Here is a 19,125-nt window from a genome sequence, read left to right on the forward strand (position 1 = left end):
GATCACATAAACTTGTTATTTTTTTCAGATCCAAAAATATGTCAATTAAAAACAAATAGACCAAACATGTCCAGTCAAGGGTTTGTTTTAAGCCGAAATTTTAGCTTGCAGGACTTTGTTACATTTTAATTTTGTTTTCAACCTACAGAAAGAAGCCTTTGTTTGCGCTCAGGAAAAGCACCTGTGGAATCCTGAAACATTTACAGGCACGTCTTTAAAAGCTCATCATTGTGGTAAAGATTTAATCTATCAAAGTGGCGCAAATAATGTAGACATAGCCTCAGGTGCCTCTTCTTCCCAGAGCAGGTAGAAAAATAGCTGAAGTAAGTACTGCTCTGCTGTATTTCATAATATTGTACAGTTCTAACAGTGACAGGATTCTGTATTATCCTTGAGTTATGGTCTTCTAACTATGTATTACAGATTATTAATAATGTGCTGAAATCCACAAATGGAAAGTATCAGGCTTATGTCAAAGCTAAAGATGTAAATTATGAAGCTAAAATACTATCTTATTAAAAAAAATGAAGGAATGGTCACAAATTATCCTCTATGGTTTTCCTTTTTAAGTAACAGTAAAAGTATTCTGAGGAGCTGAAAAGGATATGCAGTTGATTTATGCCCCACATTTGACCTACTTTTAAATGACTACTTGAAGAACATCTTCTAGAATCTAAATATCTTTATGCAAAGCCACTACTGATACGTTTAAAGAAGCCTGATTTTTCACCCAGTCATTCAAATACGACAATATTCATATAGTTGTATGTACCTCCAGAAATGTAATGTAGCTCATCCAGTGCACTAAATGCCCTGATGAAAAATATGCAGGAGAAACCAAACAACAACTGTGCACCAGAATTAACGCACACCAAAAATCTATTGAGGACAAAAATACCCAAGTACCTGTGGGTGCAAACTGCTCACAAGACAATCACTCTCTCTCCAATTTCTAATCCTCAAAGGGAATTTACAAAACACCTTTCATAGATGAGCCTACAAACTTCACTTCATAAATCTACTGGATACAAAAAATCATGAAAGAAATATAGACATTGGATTTTTGGCCCATTATAAGCTGTCTAACATCTGATAACTCCAGTGTGGCAGAGCACCTTTGGTTTCTGCCACTTTAAGAGCATGAAAAGGCAACCGGCAGGTGCGGCCCCAGCTCTGATGAGTGGCCATTTTAAGATTCAGGCCAGCAGAGCTAGAAACAGCAGTCTGTTGCCTAGCACTGAGGAAACAACATCTCCCAGTGGAGCTGCTGCTCCGGTAACACTTGGAGATGAGGGCAGGAGCTTATGGGGATGGCTTGGAAGCTCCTGGTCCTGGGTATGACCTAAAACTGCACCCTCATGGGGATGGGCACCCTGATGGGGCTGTTCATGGTGAAACAGTCCCCCAGAAATGCCAGGCCAGTTATCACCCCTGTGAAAGGTGAGGAGGGGCACCTTAACCCCAGCCTGCACCTTTGGGTGGGTTATTTATCATCAGAAGCAGTAGAGGACCAGGTGTGCCCAGGTGTGGCTGTGTGGGGTGCAAGACCCCGGAGAGCGAGAGTGGTGGGCTAGACATGCTGGTGAGTGGCACCTGAGCCTGTGGGGGTTTTCAACCCTGGGCCTCAGTGTAGGGGACAGAGTATGTCTCAGAGGAGGTGGAGGTGCACAGCGGGGTATGGAGGGGCACCTATCATCCTGCGCAGGAGTGGCGAAGCCCTGTGAATGTGGGGCCCTGAGATGAGGCCCTGTGAGGAAGGGGCATGAAGTAGGCCCCCGTGAGCAGGGGGTGTGAAGGTAGGTCCTGCTAACTTGGGGGCTGGGTTAGGTCCAGGTAAGCCTTCAGGTGCCTGAGGTCAGAGGCGGGCTGGAGGCCAATTAACTGCCCAGCACCCACTCAGATAAGGGCAGTGGGAAGTGCCCAAAAGGCCTTGCACTTGCTGGCCACAGAGTGCAGGGAAAGAAGCCTGAGGACCCTCTGGGTGAGGGCAGGGTGAGTGTGGCCCCAGGAAAGAGGAGGGGTGGTGTGAGAGTGGCTATGCAAAGGGGTAGTGTGAGAGAGACTGTGTGAGAGGTGGCAAAGTGAGATGCCTCAGTGAGAGGGAGGCAATATGACTGCAGCCTGTACAGGGCAGAAAGTGATAGGCCTAACACTGTGATTAGTTGGGCCTGGCCTCTGGCTGGAGCAGAGCACAGCTTTTAGGAACATCTGTGAGGCTTGGGATGCTGTACAAGGGTGGTTGGAGCTGCATACATAGGCCAAGGCATTCAAAGGGCAGCCTCTCACCTAATTAAGATCCTAATTATTTAACAACAAGGCATGGTAGGTGAGCAGGTGGGTGGCATTCCCAGAGGCAGGTGGAAGACTAGAACTGTGGCTGGTCAAGGAGTTCCCATGTTGCCACAGCCAGGTAACCAGTCTGTATTTCACCAGCCACATTTTTCTATCACCGGTTTAACACTCCTCTCCTTTCCCCCCAACCTACCTGTCTCACATCTGTTGTCTCTCATTCCCTCTGATCCTCCCTGCTGTCCATTTGCATTTTCACAGACATGCATTTTGTATTTTGGCTCCTAGTCCACCCAGGAGAGCATACAAAACGCCAGCAGACTCTCTATGCCTGAAGAAGGGTACTTGTGCCTGAAAGCTTGCAAAGAACAATTTTCCCATCTATTTAGTTGGTCTAATAAAAGATGTCACATCTACCCAAAGAACCTTGTCTGCCATATAGTTGAACACACAATTGAAAGCCATGTCCATTGTTTGACTATACTTCATAGGTGGTCCTTACCATCTGTTTCTATTCCTGCACTTAGCTGGGTTTAATATCTCCTTGGCTGTATCTCAAGGGCTCTATAGCTTTAGGGCTCCTTGGTTCTCACTCAGTCTCTAAGGCACCCCCTTAAACTGGGTATATGAATGAATCCAAACTACTTTTCCTCTGGCACTAGCAGAGGCTGCAGTATTTTCAGTTCTAGCAACTATGCTAGAAGTCTTGCAACATTTAATGTTCTCTTTATAGCATCAGCCCCTGGAGCCATACTATTATCTGAGAATCTCAGCTTTCATTTTTAAACAAAAGAGATCCCTAATCTTCATGATTGTGGGGACAGGGCTTGAAAAGGTAAACATCTAATGGTTCTAAAAGGAGGAAGCAAATAAAAATAACCAGGCATTTTTTATTTTTAAAAAGTTGTCATAACTTTTTCACTAATCTTATGATTTTTAGACACTTGGATTTTGATTTTTTTGGACCACACAGAAATATGCTGCTTACCTCTGTCTGTGAACCATGGTGAAAGTAACATTAGCAGGTGGCACAGGAAAGCAAGAGGCAGATATAAGGACAACAATGTTTGCTCCATTATACTCCCTTTCTGCTTACAATTAGTTCAGCCAGATGCTGAATTTTCTAGCTTGTATTATGGTTGTAGCAGGGTGCTGGGATGTGCCTGCTCCTTAAACAGAGCCAGCAGTCTGAGAGGCTGCTTACAGGTGGCAGAGGGGAGGTAATGAGGAACTCACCTGACTGGAAGAGGCTCGGCTAGAGCTAGATAAGCCCAGAGCCTGCCCAGGTCAGGTAGTCTGTCTCTGACAACCACAGAGTAAGCAGGTCCCAGCTGTAGGGACCTGGATTTAGCTAAATGTGACTGGGTTTTACAGGCAAGTGGCCTTTGTTTATAACAAATATCAACCCTAAGGGGCTGGGGTGTCTGCCAAGGGACTGGGGTACTTTTTGTTTAAGTGGCACTGGTAGTTTAGCATTGGCTCTGTGTTGGTGGGCTCAAGGCCTGTTTAGAGAATCACTGACCCAGGCACCCTCAGACCAAGAGTGGGACTCAGGAAGGGGGTCTAGGAGCCTAGGAAAAGGCTGAGACCCAGGCTCGAGGGTCCATGTGCCCAGGAAAGGGCTGAGCCAGGCTAGAGGGTCTACAAGCCCAGGGTGGCTAAGCCTGACTAAAGGGTCTGAGAGGCCGGAGGATGGACTGCATGTGGGGGTCTGAGAGTTCAGAGGGAGATGGCATAAGGGAGCAAGGGGTCTGAGGGACTAACAGAGCTGAGTGTACAAAGAGTTAATATCAGAGACAGAGAATATCTGTGAGGCTTGGGGCGTGGTGTAGAGGAGGAAAAGGAGCCCTACAACTTGCCCTTAAGGCTACAGGGACCTTGCAAGGCTGAGAGGGACCTATCAGTCCTGAGGACAGGATTGAGGCTAGTGGGGGCCTTATGAAAGACCCAGTGGGAAACTATTAGGATTAGAGACTGTTAGCAGCCTCCCTTAATCAAACTTCAGAACAAGGCACAGTGGGCGAGGAATCTAGGGAGAGCGCCATTAGAGTCTTAGTCAGGCAGGAGCTGCAAGGCCACAACAGGGCATCACGGCTGCCCCCGTGGCCATGAACCTGTCACAATGAGGCCTGGCTCTTCTAGGCTTGTTCATCTTGCCCCATTTTTATAGTTTCTCCATCTTCTACCCTTTTATATTTTTGTCTTTCCCTCCTTTTTTTTTTCTTCATCTGCCAAATACTTTTTCTTTCATTCTTTCCTTCTCTTTCCCCATGACACTGACTTTCCTTTATTCTTTCCTTTCTTCCTGCCACCTTATGAACTTGAACATATGTAGACTGCCTCCATGTGCTGAAGCCCAAAACTTAGACAGAATAATGTCAGCCCCACTCTCAGGTTCTCTATCTCAGCATGTTCCTCGCCTCACACTCTAGGCTCAGCTAAAGTAGCTTCACTGCCTAATTTCCAAGGATTGGTATATACTGAATGGGAGTGAGTAGGTAGGACATGATTCTTAGTAGGGCTCCCAGACTTGCAACATAAACAAAGCCCTTATGTCAGCTTACGGATAAACAGGACAGCTTGCATCATATTTAAGAGCTATGAGTGGAGAGGAGAGGAGATGCTGTCTTGGTTCTTGGGAGTGCTAGCAGCAGGTCCCTTGTAGAGTCTGTAAATTTAGCAGGTGGTAATAGTGACAGAACAATGCTCAGTGTTGTGGGCATCTCATAAATTCCCTTCATCTCTTATACCCCTAAGCACAAAGTCTGCAGGTGTGGGGTTTATATCTTTAATTTATTCTGTGTATAAATTGAGTATTTTTTAAAGGCTTTTAATCCAATACCTTCCTAAATTCACTTACAAAATAAGTAGAATAATGTCCTTTATTTTAGTATACTCTCAAATGTAGGCCAACATAAGATAGAACATAGGTTTACTTAATCAGTGTTTGTAAAATGTGAATATTTTAACCCAAAAGGCTTTTCAGAATACAGGCTAGAAGCAAATTCAGAGGCCATGTACAGACATTACATTTTTACTGGTATGAGTGTTCGGAAACTGGCCAATACCTGTAACCGATCAGAAGACCAGCTCATGTAGACTAGTTTAAAAATGGTGGAAACAGGTCTAAGATTTGCACCACCCCTCAACAAAAGGCAGATGTGTATGCTGTTCACTATGGATCTAAGGTATTTGACTTGCAGGAAACCACATAACTTAGATCAATTCTGCCTTGGGCTTTTGGTCTGCGCCTAACCAAAAAGTTGTTCTAATGTATCTGCACTGGGGGAGTCTATACATAGCTCATAGTAATGTCTATGTCACATTCAGATGTAGGACTACTTGGAAAAAACCATTACCAAATATTAAACCCTCTGTTTGTAATTTCTATAACATAATATGAGAAATGTCTTTGGCCAGCACATCAACATTTTATGAATGCTGACTAATTTAAAAAATGTGAATTGATTATTTCAAACAGATTTGTCTGTACTTAGGACTTCAATAAGATTTGAGAGTGCTCCAAAACATTCAACACTTTTTTTTTTTTTTCTTCTAATGTTCAGGAAACAACTTAATTTATGACACCAATTTATATATTGAGGAAAAACTACATGTGAAGTACCACTTGGCAATAAGAATCTACATGGCTATTTCTGTACCATCCGATCCCTGAGAAGCTTAAATATTTTCTGTGTGTATTGTAAAATTGAGTGCTTTGTAGCAGGGAGCTTAGGTGCCTGCTACTTTAAGGAGAATCAGACTGCAGGTGAGGCAGAGGCCAATTAGGACATGAGCCAAAAGGGGCCAGGCTTGAAGAATATAAGCCTAGGACCAGAGTTGGGCAGGTAATCTGACCTGGAAGTCATGAAAAGTGGAGATCTTGAGCAGAAGAGCTGCAGCAAGGCTCCTGAATAACACCTGAGCTGGCATAGGCAAGACTGGTGGTTTAGGGATTGAGACTGTTGGTGTGATGGACATCTCAATTGGCTCAGGAATGGGGCCAGGGCCCAAACGATAGGGGTCAAGGTTGAGGAACAGAACCACAGCATAAGGGGATGAGAGCAGAAAGGGTCAGGGACACATAGCCTATTAGGGGTGAGAACAAGCAGGGCCAGGGGCTCATAGCCAGGCAGGGGCAGAATCGGTTGGAGGTTCATAGATTCATAGATGTAGGGTCGGAAGGGACCTAAGTAGATCATCAAGTCCAACCCCCTGCCCTGGGCAAGAGAGTTAGCTGGGGTCATATGACCCCAGCTAGGTAATTATCAAACTTCCTCTTAAAGACCCCCAAGGTAGGAGCCAGCACCACTTCCCCTGGAAGTTGGTTCCAGATCCTAGCCACCCTGACTGAAGTAGCACTGCCTGATGTCTAGTCTGAATCTACCCACTGCCAGCTTGTGACCGTTATTTCTTGTCACTCCTGGTAGTGCTAGGGGGAAACGGGGACTCTCCCAATGCCTGCTGGTCCCCTCTGACTAGTTTGTAAACAGCCACTAGATCCCACCTCAGCCTTCTCTTGTGGAGGCTGAACAGGTTCAGGTCCCTTAGCCTCTCCTCATAGGGCCTGCCTTACTGCCCCCTGATCATGTGGGTGGCCCTCCTCCGGACCCTCTCCATGTTGTCCACATCCCTCCTGAAGTGCAGCGTCCAGAACTGGACACAGTACTCCAACTGTGGCCTGACCAGTGTCGCATACAGGAGGAGGATCACCTCCTTTGACCTGCTTGAAATGCATCTGTGGATGCATGACAAGGTGCAGTTGGCCTTCCTGACTGCATCCCCACACTGTCGGACCATATTCATTTTGGCATGAATAATGACTCCAAGATCCTTTTCTGCCTCTGCACTGACAAGAAGGGAGTTCCCCAGCCTGTAGGTCTGCTCCTGGTTCTTCCTCCCCAGGTGCAATACCTTGCACTTGTCAGTGTTGAAACCCATCCTGTTCTCATCCACCCACCCCTGTAACCTGTCTAGGTCCTATTGCAGCCTATTCTTCCCTTCTAGGGTGCCCACTTCTCACCACATCTTAGTATCATCTGCGAATTTGAACAGGGTGCTTTTTACCCCCTAGTCCAAGTCACTGATGAAGATGTTGAACAGCGCAGGCCCGAGGACCGAGCCCTGTGGAACCCCACTGCCCACATCCCTCCAGGTCTCATCTTTGAGTTTCTAAGGGCCTTCTCCTGCTAGCCAAAGTCACTATCAGTATATGAATATGATTTCAATGCTTTAACTAAATATCTTAAATGATTGTAAACTTAGATATAACATTCACTTGCTCTTATTAATTTATCACATCAAGCTAGCTAAGCCATTGAACAGCACTGCTGTCATCTTTTGTATGCTTCATTTTGCATACTGATGTATTTAGACTTGAGAGGCTGCTCGGATAACACCAAGAGGGTGGAGAGAATGCTCCAAAGTTACAGATACCTGCAGAAAAAGGTTTTTGTGACTCATCTTGTAAAACAGAACTACTGTAAAGGGATGTCAGTGGTATCTGTGGATGTATACTCCATATACTGCCAGATTACTGGAGAGTAACAGATTTTAAAGTTTATATCTGGAACCACTTGGAAACTTTTTTAGTTGTAAATCTGAGTAGTATATTACATAAACAACTTTGGTCTTTGACTAAATCCAGCAAAATTCTAGGATTAAATAGGCATATTTCTCAGTGTAATAGTTTCCTGAACAATCCTTTTGAAACCTGCAGTAGATGAGTGGGGCTACTCAAACTGCTCAGAAAAGTCATAAACTGTGAAATTATTCCACTGTACAGAGTAGAATAAATGTCAAATGTTTAACAAAAGGTTTCTGTGTTTTCTTTAGCAATTTTCTTCAGCAGAAGAATGGATTCCCTGAAACCTTTGGCTGCAGAAGGCAACGAAGGAGAAAAGGTAATTCTTCTGCTTTCTTGATTCTGGGCTGAGGGCCAAAACAATTGTTTTATACCATACTGGGTTCAGTGATCCAACTGGGACCACAGTGAGGACTAAGGTTCTGCTGAAATACCTTGTGCATCGATCAGTCTCATTTCCTGTACACTCTTGGCCCCTGCTGTGCCTCTGCATAGTAAGTGTCTGTGACACGGAGCCATCCTTGCTTTGCACCATCTGATGATATTTTTGGGAAGACAATCTTCCAGTGTTAGATTAGGGAAGTTTTCTATTTTCTCTGTGCTGCTGTGCCATAATCACCTGCCTCTTAATATATACTGGAAATTGCACATAAACATGTTTATTCTCACTAGATTAAGTTCATTACAGGGTTAGGAAGGTACAACTCTATAAGTATCACTGAAGTTGGTCTCACTTGCACCATCAGCAAATCTAAGCCTATGAAATGCAGCATTCACTAGACAAAACAGTGGTAAATTCACTGAGAGCTGTAAAATGGTTAGAAAGCAGCACCATAATAGCGCACTGGTTTGTGTGGGTGAGTATGACATGAGTGTAATTTAGGGGGCAGGAAGGAAGTGGGTGGAATGGTAGCAAGGCAAAGGAACATGACATGCTGAGAAGGGGAAAGTTCCTAGAAATCTTAAGCCAGGTGACTCTTTTTTTAACAGGAAAGTAAATAAGATAAAACAGCAGCTACCAATCATTTAATTTTAAGTTATCTCCAAAATACTGTATTTACTTGAATATGAGATGACCTCTCCAATAATTAGATTCTGTATATGGAAGATGTATAAACTTATTATAATTTTCCAGGTCTAGAATTTAATTATTGGAAGTTTTCCTGTAACTTGTCCCCCTCCTATTTGCTGCAGCAGAAAAAAATCTGAGTGGTCAGGTGCCCTCTGCCTACCCCTAGCTTCCTTCCCCATCAGCCCCCTTCTCCACCTCCTTCCTGTCAGACCCTGCTCTCCCTGAGCACATGGAAGTGATGGGAAAGTTTGAAAACACTGACCTTGAAATAAACATGTTTGTGATAATTTCCATATAGTACCCATAGACTTAATTCATCCAGAATTGATGCATTTTACCTTCTTTGCAGCAACAGTTTCAAGTTTTAGCACAGGTACTCCATAAATCACTTATCAGCACTTTTGTATTGACTTATAGCCAGTACAAACTCTGCATGATGCTAGTCTAAAGCCAAAAGGCTTGTGATTTTACTATATAGTTCATTGGGATGGGCCCCAACAGAGTCAACAGTATTTCAAGACCATGGTGACCCCACGGCTTAGCACTCATCTGTGTCTGTGTGCTAACTGGCTTCCACTCATGGCTGGAACCAGAAAGTCTTGTCATGAGTCCTCAGATCCTCAAAAAATATATGCAAATAAGGCATAGGGCAACCTGGTCCAGCTTTATCTCATGGAGGGCAGGGCCACATTAATCATGTGCAAAAGGCTGAGAGAGGGGGTAACAAAGGGATTCTGGATAAACTGTTATATCCCCAGATATAAACTGTTTGGGGCCCCATTGTCTGTTTGCAAGAGACTTAAGGCTGGTGAAGAAATGTGAATGACCAGAAGTGGGAAAGAAAGGCACAGCTGAACTGTGGGAGTGAAGAGAAAGTAAAAATGTATGCAGTGCAGTGGCTCACCATGACTTGAAAGACCTTGGTGCTGAGGGGCACTGCACTTTCTTAATGACTCATCTGCTACATGTGCTATAGGTCATTCTTGAAAGGGAGTGGCAAATTCTATAACTTTTTCTTCAAAGAATAATCAGTTTCAGTACAAAAAAATTAACTTAAGAAATGCAATCCTGTTTCTGGACAGTTGAACTAAATTAGATTTCCTGGGGAAAGAAATAGTTCAGTTAAAACAAAAGACCTGTGTAGAAGAGAATATGCAAACCTACCTCATGTGCAGTTTTTAGACAAATGACAAATTAACAGAGATATTAAGAATTTTTTCCGAGTTTGCACTTTTATGAACTCAAAACTGCAATAGCGTGAAAAAGATAAATAGTGTCTGCAGACAGTTCTGCATTACTTCTGATATAAAAACTAATAGGATGGAAAATTACTATGGAGAAAATGTGCCTAGGTATTAAATAAGCAACACCTTTCACTAGAATGTATCTAACAATGTATCTAACTGATGACGAGCATATTCAATATTCACGATGTCAAAATAATCTCTCTTCATATGAATGGCTTGATATGCATGATTTTGTAAAAATATGACAATGGAAAAAACTATGTTGCAACAGAAAGACAAACAAGTTTCTGTCTGCATACTTGGTGAATGTGATGGCCCAGGTCTATGATGTTTCTTTCACTGCTCGTCTTTTCTTGTGTATTGATTTTTTTTTTTTCTTCTTTTAATTATTTATATTACTGTAGTGCCTAGAGATTCTGATGCAGATCACAGCACTCTTGTGCAACAGAAATCTCAAAAACACAATAAGATTGCAACCAAGTATTCAAACAACACAACTCGGGTTAGGCATCTTTGAGTTGCCTAACCCTGAGTTGGGTTCTGCTATGTGCTTGCTGGAGGTAAGGCATGGAGGAAGAGCTGACGGGATTAGGGGAGAAAGGTGGGGATTGGCAGGTCCAGTGTGAGCTGGTGGGTCTGAGGGTGGGGGGTCTGTGGCTTCCAAGGGAACTGGTGGGCCTGACAGGTCCAGGAGAGTTAAATCAGCACAGCCCTAGGGCCGGGCTTTGCTAACCCCAGGACTCTACTTTGAATGCATTCAAGTGTTCACTAAACTGGGTTAGCTTCTGCCAAGCTCTCAGTTGAACTAGCTTTGGTCAGGTGCACCATTTTAGGCCATGTAAGTCCTGTGAACACTTCCATGCCAGGCCATTTATGTATAATGGTTGTACATATCCTAATATGCAAAAATCTTACAAGCTTATAAGAAAAATTGGCACATTGAAAGACCCTGGGGTTTCCATACTTCTGAAAATCCCAGTCCTGGCAGACAGTAATTAGGGAAGGGGAAAGAGCAGAGAGAAAAGACATGATTTGCCTGAGTTTACAAACCAGAAATAGGAACACATCTTAGATTGCCTCACTCCCAGTCTAATCCCCTGCTGCTACTTTTTTTCTTTAAGGAGAAATTACTGAGAAGTAGTAACTAGTTTTAGTAGATAAGAACTGGACTGAGATCGGCTCTAATGTGCTTCACGGAAGGGTAAGCAGGAACAAAACGTATCCTCTTCCTACCAAACAGCTGCATTAAGTCCTATCCGATTTCAATCTGGATCTTGAACACAGCAAGGAGGTTATGTTTTGGTTGCTTCCACACAAAGGAATAGGTGGAGCATGGGGCCATTGGTGGCCCAAAGACTGGCTGGGAGTCCAGGAATTGTAAGCTACATGCTAAGGCATCTACATGTGCATATTTGTGTGCCGCAATAAACTCTAGTGCTTATCGCACTGGAATATATTGCTCTAAGAATGCTATTCATGTCTAGGAATGCAGTACACTGAGCCCAGTCAGAGCAGCCTGGCTGACAGAGGGTCAGTCTGCCAGCCTAGGACCACTTCCCCTGGCTCAGTGTGCTATAGCAGGGCTGGCTGGGGAATGAGGGTACTTCAGAGTGGGGCTAGCTGGCAAGCAATCCCCACACTGAAGCATTCTTGTGCTCCAGCCAACCCCATCAGCATCTACATGTGCACTGCGGTGGAGTATTTTACTCTGCAGCAGGATAGTTCTTGTATTTATAAGTACTATCCTCCTGCAGAGCGTTACAGGGTGGCCTCGTCAGGTATTCACTGGCCACCCTGCTCCTGGGGTAACCACCTGCTTCACTCTCCTGCCACATCTTGATGGAAAAATATGAGAGCTGTTACTAATAGTGGGAGGCTACCCATTAGTCACCCTGCTGACAAGGGCCTAATACCCGCTCTGACCTCCCCTTCGTGGGTCCCATGCCTTGCAGATGTTACTGTGGTGTTACTGCTCTGGTTTATGGCCAGAGCCAACTGGGCACATGATTGTAGTTCTTTTCTACAGCCCCAGAGGGCCACTTGCATACCACCCCTCTCTCGCTGGGGTCCCATTTACTCGGCTGGTTCTCACTCATCCTCTTTCACACTGCCCTCTCTCAGGGGCCATGCTCATCCTGCCCAGCCTCACCTGGGTTGGGCTTAGCTCTCCTCTCCTTGGTCAGTCCCGGCGTAGTCTGTCAGATGCCTCCTGCTACCCTCACCTGAGTGAGGACTGAGCAATTGTATGATTGTAGGCCTATCTGGCTCCTAGCCCCTTGCCAGGCCACTATGCCCCCACTGGGCTTCCTCACTCACCCACACTCACAGGGTCTCTCTGCTCATTGCCCCTCTAGCACGGGATCTTACTTGTGCCCCCAGGCTTAACCCTACTGTCTAGGCACAGCCCCAGGTCCCTTCTCCAGCCTGAGCTTTGCCTCAGGACTCCTTAATTAGCCCTGGGTTCCCCTTGCCCATTAGAATACCACCAAGGATGTGGGGCTGGGGTTTTTAAGGTGCCCCAACCCGCCTTCCACTGGGGAGGTAACTGGTCTGGCATTTCCTGGGGGCTCCCATGACACTAGGAGCCCCACCAGACCACCTTTCCCCATGAGGGTGAAGTTTTACATCTTACCCAGGACAAGCGATCACCTCCACCCCATAGCCCCTGCCCTTACCTCCTGACTCTGGCTGGAGCAGCCTCTCAGCCTGATGTTACCTTCTTCCTCCTGCAGCAAACTGCAGCCCAGCTTGTATCCCTGGGTCCAAAATGATTGCCCTCATCAGGCACCTGGCTGCTGCCTGTTTTCTGCCCTTAATGTAGCAGGCACCAAAAGTGCCCTGCCACACAGAATAAATTTATTTAGCTCCAGCCTAGTAGGGGTGCATGTGTACATGCCGACAGTTTTACTATGCAGCTAATTAGTCAGCTGCTCAGTAAATGACTTGTGGGTGCACCCACTTGTAGACAAAGAGAAACTGTGATTGAGTTGCAATGAGCACTGACAGACATTAAGCCCCACACTCTAACACATACCACTTTACATCAAGCATCATGAGTTTGTGCATTCCCCTCCCCCCACAAAATGAATGGACGTTCACCTGTTGGGTGATGGTGGGGAACTCGAACCTGCCTAGTGAGCTGACGAGTCACCTCTCTCCCCTGCTCCAGGGCTGTCAGCATGGAGGGAGAGGCAAGCCAGCAGCAGTGAGTTACTCCTTTCATGACCTGCCAGCTCCACAGTCTGAGCTGGGAGGGGGTGGGGTATTGGTGCCCCCTGCCTTGGGTCTGGCCTGGCTTCTCTCAGTAGCCTAGACAGGAAGACTGAGGAGGTCTGTGAGGTGGGGGTGCTCTAATCCACCTCACTTTTCCCACTTTTGCTCAGACCAGACAAGCTGGCAGCTTGTGCTGCTCTTCTCAAGAGCTTCTGGCTTGCCCAGGCTGAGCTGGAGGAGTGGGGTGGATTGCAGCATCTCTCCTTGCAGGTCCAGCCCAGCTCAACCAGTACCCCAGATGGAGGGGTTGTCGGGGGGGGTGGTGTGTCACAAAGCAGGGGGCTCCAATCCCCCACTCCAGCTCAGGCTGGGCAAGCCAGCAGCTTGTGAAAGGACTTCATAGACGTTGGGGTTGGAAGGGACCTCAAAGATCATCAAGTCCAGCCCCCTGCCCCAGGACCAGGAAGTTAGCTAGGGACAAAGGACCCCAGCAAGATAAGCATCCAAGTGTTTCTTGAATAAGTCCAGAGTAGGTGCCTGCACCACCTCTGGAGGGAGTCTGTTGCAGGTCTTGGGGGCTCAGACAGTAAAGATTTTTTTTATGTCCAGCCTAAAACAGTCTTGTAGGAGTTTATGACTATTGGTCTTTGTTTTTCCTTGGGGCACTCTGCTGAATAGACGTTCTCCCAGATCCTGATAAACACCTCTTGTGTACTTACAGGTAGCCACCAGGTCCCCCCTGAGCCTATGCCTTTCCAGACTAAAGAGTTCCATGGCTCTCAGCCTCTTTTCATAGGGCCTATTCTCTTGCCCTCAGATAATGCACTTGGCTCTCCTCTGGACTGTCTCAAGCTTCTCAACATGCTTCTTGAATTGTGGAGCCCAGAACTGGATGCAGTACTTCAGCTGCAGCCTCACCAAGGCCGAGTACAGTGGGAGGATGACATCCTGAGATTTACTTGAGAAGCATCTATAGATGCAAGCCAGGGTTTTGTTTGCTTTACCAGCTGTGACATCACATTGGTGGTTCACGTTCATCTTGTGGTAAATCATGACCCCCAGGTCTTTTTTAGCAGTGGTGCTAGTAAGCGTAGCACTGCTGAGCCTATAAGTATGCCAGGGTTTTTTTTCCCCCCCAAGGTGAAGTACCTTGCATTTATCAGCATTGAACATCATCAGATTTGTGTCTGCCCACTCACTAACCTTATCCAAGTCAGCCTACATCACTAGCCTGTCCTTGGGTGTGTATGCTATGCTCCAAATTTTAGTGTCATTGGTGAACGTAGGCAGTCCAGTTCTGATACCAATGTCCACATCATTGATAAAGATGTCGAAGAGAACAGGTCCAAGGACAGAGCCTTGGGGGATGCCACTGGTTATAGAGCACCATAATGACTCACTGCCATCAACCACTATTCTCTGGGTCCAACCTCGGAACCAATTTCCCAGCCATCGGACTATGGTGTAGCTGTAGCTTGCCAGTTTGTCCATGAGGAGGTCATGGGACACCAGATCAAAGTCTTTTTTTAAAGTCCAGGTACATGACATCAATCTCTTCTCCCTTGTCCAGGTGATACATCACCTGGTCATAGAAGGAGATGAGATTGGTCAAGTAAGACCTACCCGTGACAAATCTGTGCTGGCTATCCTGAGGATGTTGCCCTCAGCCAGCTTGTCCAGAAGGGTCTCCTTGATAATTTTCTCAAATCTTACCAGGGTTTGAGGTCAAGCTGATCGCCTGTAATTCCCGGGATCTACTTTCCACGCTTTCTTGAAGATGGGTACCACATTGGCCTTCTTCCAGTCTTCAGGTACTTCACCTGAGCGCCATGAATTTTCGAATATTTTTGCCAATGGTTGAGCTATGACACCTGCCAGCTCCTTGAGTACCCTAGGGTGTCAGGACCAGCTAGCTTGAAGGTGTCCAGACTCTTAAGGTGATCCTTTACTAGATCAACACCGATGCTGGATATAAATATGCCCTCACCTTGGCCATCCCATGTCTCGCTAGGCAGGTCCCATTGAACTGATGAAAGACCGACGTGAAATACCTGTTAAGCAGATTGGCCTTTTCCTGGGTAACGGATATTAACTGTCCCATTTGGTTCAGCAGGGGTCCAATGTTACTCTTGCTTTTTTCCCCTGACTCCCTACATATCTGAAAAAGGACTTGTTATCCTTGATATGTGAAGCTTGTTGCTGCTGGCTTTCCCCTTCTTCCCTGATGACAACCCTGGGTGCAAGGCTGGACTGCATCAGCCCAGCACCAATCAGGAAAAAAAAATCAACCCTAGGGAACACAAGTTTCCTAATGCACCCTAAAGCAGAGCATCTTCACCTGATACCTCATTTAAGGATTAATTTTTCATGTGATCAGTCGCTTTAAAAGTGCTCTGCAGGTATGCACGTATCATGGTGTGGCTGTAAAGCAGTTTCAGGGGCCTGATCATGTGAAAAATGTAACTTTTTTTTATATGTGCCCCATGAGTTCTAGGGTTCTCCTTTACTGATTGTTGGTTTAAGGACTTGATCTAGATTTCACTGAAATCAGTGGGAAACTGCTCCTTGACTATTTATAGGTCAGAGTAAACCCTGAAGGTAATTTCCAGCACAATAGTAAGTGAGAGTCATGTACCATGAATTCTGCTCTCTATCCTACCTCGAATACAATATGTATCCCAGAGGGCTGATATGGCTTTAGACAGCTAGATAGTCAGACCAGTCAATTTTCCAAGTTCACCCACTTGTGGTGCAGGAAGAAAAATACCTTGCCATTTCAAAGGAGTTTTGTACAGCTGTCATTGAGGGCATTTTTTACAAGAGCTCTGGGAGGGGGCGGGGGGGCTTTAATTAGAGTGGTTCCAAGAGCCTCTCTAATTAAAGTGCCTGGATTGTCTCATGTATCAGCATCCCTGCACTTCAAGATGGCAGTGGGGACTCATTGAACAAGCTTATTTAAAATACCCCCAAAACCATTTTGAAGTGTGGGGATACTGATGCACAAGATGTGGAAGCTGGCTGAAGCACTGTAATTACCACGCTCCAGCAGACTCAATTAATTGAGTTTGATCTGATGTGCTGTAATTATAGTGCATCAGAACAGCTTTCTGGCTTGTGTACAAGTACCCTGAAATTCCGAAGTTGACTTGGCTTACATTTTTTCCAATTTTTTTTTGTAATTATTGGCAAAAATATATTGAAGTCTTTTTTTCCCCTTGCCTTTTAACCAACCTAAAGTGGGCAATTCTTTTTTTTTTCTGTTGCAATTGAGAAGGAAAATTAATTCAAATTTTCACAAAACTATATTCTGTAGTTTTTGGTTACATCTCTTATGAAACAAAAGTATTTTTAAATGGTTTCAAATCAAGACTGTAGTCATAAGTTTACAATTATGTGCGCACTTAACTTTACTACCATAAGTAGGGGCTACTCATAATAGTAAAGTGATATCTTTGTTTCCATAATTAGAATTTGTAGTAGTAACTTAAAGTTTTGTTTTTTTTTAAATAAGAATGTCATAGTTATCCAAACAAATGCAACCCAAAGTGCTAGGAACTTGAGTTTCAAAAGTAATATAATTCTCGATATTGTGAAACAGATCACAGTGACTGATTTTTTTTTTTAATTTATTTATTTATTTTTTTGTGTGTGCAGAATTCCCACTCTGAAAATTGGGCATTTTTTGGGTGTCCAAGATAGATACTCCAGTTAGTCACTTCTGAAAATTTTGGCTTAGGAATCAAAGAAATTGAGAGTTAAGAATTAATTTAAAAGAAACTGAAACCCATTTCAATGTATGAAAATGAAACCAAACTTTACCAGCTTGGACACTGCACTGCAGTTATAACTTCCACTTGGGAGCAGTCATGTTAGCTTTAAGGGGAAAAAGGGATTGGGGTGGTGAGGGGAGAGGAACGAATTTCAAATGTCTATGATAATGATACTTTAAGAAGAATATGAGTAATTAAGCATAATCCCAAGAAGTGGAATATAAAATTTAAAAATGTAGTTTTTGACATGCTTAGCCACTACTCTGAAAAGTTGATAAGATTTATGAAATGCCGCTTTTATTGATGTTGAGAATTACATGTGTAACTTATAAAATTCTAGCTGAAAAAATATGAAAAAAATCTTGGAATAACGTATTGTAGTAAGTGACTTATTGTAGTAACTGTTTGTCCTGAAATGAAGTGGGCAAGTTAGAAAACGATTACTTATATGAGACTAAGTGGTTGCTTTGGGTACAGGATGTGACTATTCATGCTGCTTTCCATCAGGATATGATGACAAAAATACTGCTATTTTCTAAAAGGAGATCTTGCTAACAGAAGAATTTTCTGAAGCAATGATCTGGATGTACAGCAGTAAATGTGAATGAACTAGGGGTTATCAAAATTTAGGGGAGTTCTTAAAATTGAGTATGGGCAGTATTTACGTTCTGAAAACTTCCACTTTGGCTTTCCAGCTAGCCTGGGTATTCTGACTTTAGTGATTTCTGACTGAGAGCTGCAAAGGAGGCCTTGTCACTGATGTTCCTGTCTGTTGCTAATGTGGAGTCTCTGCATTGCTTTGGGCCCCAATTCCTATACATGGAGCCAGCTGAGCCGTGAGCAGAAGATGAACAACAGAATGATAACCATGCCCAGAAGAATTTAGGGAAAACTGAAGCATACTCAATTTAATTTTTCTTCTCTCATCAAAAAGGAACATCTGATTATATAGGTGTAGCCTGGATATACACGGGTTTGTACTTTCCTCTCCAATTGAGGGAATTATTGGCAGGGCAGTGTGCTGTAGAGGGACACAACAGCCCAGTGGCCACTTCGGTCCGGTATAGAGTCAGGTCCAGTCAATCAATTACTTAACTACCACACCCAGTTATCATTTCAAATACAGATGAACAATAGGACAAAACCAGACCAAAGGATATTAATTGGGCAACCTTATAACTCTGTTCATATACAAACTATTACTTCAAATTATTCACATAAACTGTAATGCATAGTCCACAAATATAATCAGTAGTCCTTAGACATACTTGGGTGCCCTCCAGGGCAGGGGCTCCACTCTCAAGGTACTGCTACAGAAAAGGAGGTGAGGGGAAAGAAAAAGAAGAGGAAGACTCCTAAGCTCCCCCACTATCACCCAGGAGTGACCCACATGGTGCCCCTTCACAACCCTTGGGGTGGGGGGGAGGGTCTCCCCTGTGGGGACCCTCTCTCCAGGGTAACTTACTACTACTCCATAGTCCCAGAGGGTTGTCTCTTGTTCTCCAGGTCAAGCTCTGTCCCTGCCGGGTTTTCCTGCCGCCTGGCTCTGCTGCGGCCATCCTGGCTTAGGGCCACATGAACCACTGTGTGTAGTGGATGCTTTGCTTTGTGCTAGGGGTTGGAGGCCTGAACAGTCTTGTGCAGCATCGGGGCTCAGTATGTTCCTGGACCCTCTGGGCTGCGTTGTCTGCACTGAGCTGCTGCCGCATGTCAGCAGATGTAGTCCTGAGCCACCTCAAGCGGCTCCCAGGGTCTCTCACCCTCTGTGCAGCCCCTCCTGCACCAAGCTCCCAGCCTCGCTCCAAGGGTTAAGGACCTGAGCCGCCCCAGGGGCTCCAAAGATCCTGCTCCATGCACCGACCTGTGCACCATGTCTCTGGCCGCATGCTAGAAGTTACAGACCCAAGCCGCCTCATGCAGCTCCCAGGGTCTGGACGCCATGCGTCGTGC

At 45.0% G+C, this 19,125-nt stretch overlaps 1 long non-coding RNA gene across 1 annotated transcript in view; it reads left to right on the plus strand.

Annotated features, from left to right (window-relative positions):
* Nucleotides 1-8,128: 8,128 nt before the first annotated feature.
* LOC132249908 (uncharacterized) overlaps nucleotides 8,129-19,125 on the plus strand; it is a 167,677-nt gene continuing 156,680 nt past the window's right edge. Inside the window, exon 1 of the long non-coding RNA XR_009461387.1 lies at nucleotides 8,129-8,192. This is a non-coding gene — a long non-coding RNA (uncharacterized LOC132249908). The remainder of the gene's footprint in view (nucleotides 8,193-19,125) is intronic.

This window comes from Alligator mississippiensis, chromosome 4 (assembly GCF_030867095.1).
Source record: "Alligator mississippiensis isolate rAllMis1 chromosome 4, rAllMis1, whole genome shotgun sequence".
Classification (NCBI taxonomy): domain Eukaryota; kingdom Metazoa; phylum Chordata; order Crocodylia; family Alligatoridae; genus Alligator; species Alligator mississippiensis.